Here is a 1,491-nt window from a genome sequence, read left to right as displayed (position 1 = left end):
TAGTCAGGGGAGCCTGATTTTAGAGAGAGATGACACAGCTTAACAGGGAGAGCTCTGACCCACAGCTCAGCAGTCCCAGCTCTGCTGCAGCCCCTTAAATGAGCCTGAGCCACTCTCTTCACCTTTGCTTTCTGTCACTGCAGGAGAGGGCACAGGGAGCTTTCATGTGTGTCATTGCAGGAGCTGGGGACAAGGGGCACCAGGCAGTGTCTTGGGATTGGGATTCCCATGCTAAGCACTATAAGAGCTCTGATTATCCCAGGATCTTCCTGGCCTGCCCAAAGTTCCCAGGGTAGAAATGATGCAAACGCATGCAGATCTCAGCAGTGTCTCAAGCTGTTCAGTAGAAAAAATAGTGAAGGTCAAAAGTCCTCCTGGGCTTCTAATCTGGCACTTTGACACAAACATTTCCAGAGGAGAAAACAGGATAGTAGGGGAGTTGCAGGGGGAAAGAATTACGTATTCTAATGCCATGTCTGCTTTTGTTTCACTTCCAGGTTTATTTAATATGTTTGCTGTATTGCCCCCATGGGGTCCTTGGAGTGATAACTTTTCCTCGGTCCATCTGCCTCGACGTCTGATTCAGACAGCAATTGGTGCTTCCCTTTCCATCAGTGGACCTTCTCCCACCAAAGCCTCTCCCTTCTTTCATTTATTAGCCTAATTTTAAAGTTTTACACACACACACAAAAAAGGACAAAGATGACCTTAGATATATATATAAGAAAAGAACGAAGTACAAGTGAAACAACAAACCCTGACAGCCAGAACTTGATGAGGACAGGACAATGCCTTCCCTGCTACAGAGGACAGGATGGAAAATGTGAAAAGGAAAGTGGGTCCAATTTCTTCCGAGGGAAGGAACAAAACAGATGGACAGAGGGCAGAAGGGGAATATTCTCCCTTTCCCTCGTGTTTCTGGTAAGGCTAGGGGCCTGGCTGAGATCAACACCTGCATTGGACCTACACTTTGGAAACAAGCATAGCTGAGATTGCAAGCGGCGACCAATGATGGAAAATGCACTAAGGACTTTTCTCTCGCCCTACCTGGACAGATAGCTATATTTTTAATGTGCGTGTGTATATTTTATTTTAAAACAGAAAAACCAAAACCACTAAGATATACAACATCTCGGGGAACAGAACAAACAAGCAAAGAAACAAAACAAAAACAAAACAAAAAAGCCAAATGCATTCCCCCCTGTCCCTTTGCCCTCCTGCTCCTGGTGCTGACTGGAAGGTGTTTGGATCATGGGGAAGGAGCACATGGCAGCAGAATCGTCTCCACGCTCCCGGCCCCTGCCAAGGGGAGCCACCTTTGCACATGCTTGTGGAGAATTCAACTTTCCAGGCTCGGACTTAGATGATTTTTAACATTCTCTCTGTATGTGTGCGCGTGTATATATATGTGTGTGTGTGTATATATATACGTGTGCGTGCGCGTGTGTGTCTGTGTATTTATACATACATATATAAATATATATATATATA

General features: G+C 45.3%; 1 protein-coding gene across 1 annotated transcript in view; it reads left to right on the top strand.

Annotated features, from left to right (window-relative positions):
• The window catches only part of PDGFB (platelet-derived growth factor beta polypeptide), a gene marked incomplete at its 5' end in the record, with an annotated part of 7,857 nt that extends 7,163 nt beyond the window's left edge, over window positions 1-694 (top strand). The window contains one exon of the mRNA XM_009082670.1: window positions 498-694. The remainder of the gene's footprint in view (window positions 1-497) is intronic.
• Between the last annotated feature and the right edge of the window lie 797 nt (window positions 695-1,491).

The sequence above is a fragment of the Acanthisitta chloris genome, unplaced genomic scaffold, assembly GCF_000695815.1.
Source record: "Acanthisitta chloris isolate BGI_N310 unplaced genomic scaffold, ASM69581v1 scaffold29789, whole genome shotgun sequence".
NCBI classification, from domain to species: Eukaryota; Metazoa; Chordata; class Aves; order Passeriformes; family Acanthisittidae; genus Acanthisitta; species Acanthisitta chloris.
This window is presented reverse-complemented; position numbering and strand designations above follow the sequence as displayed.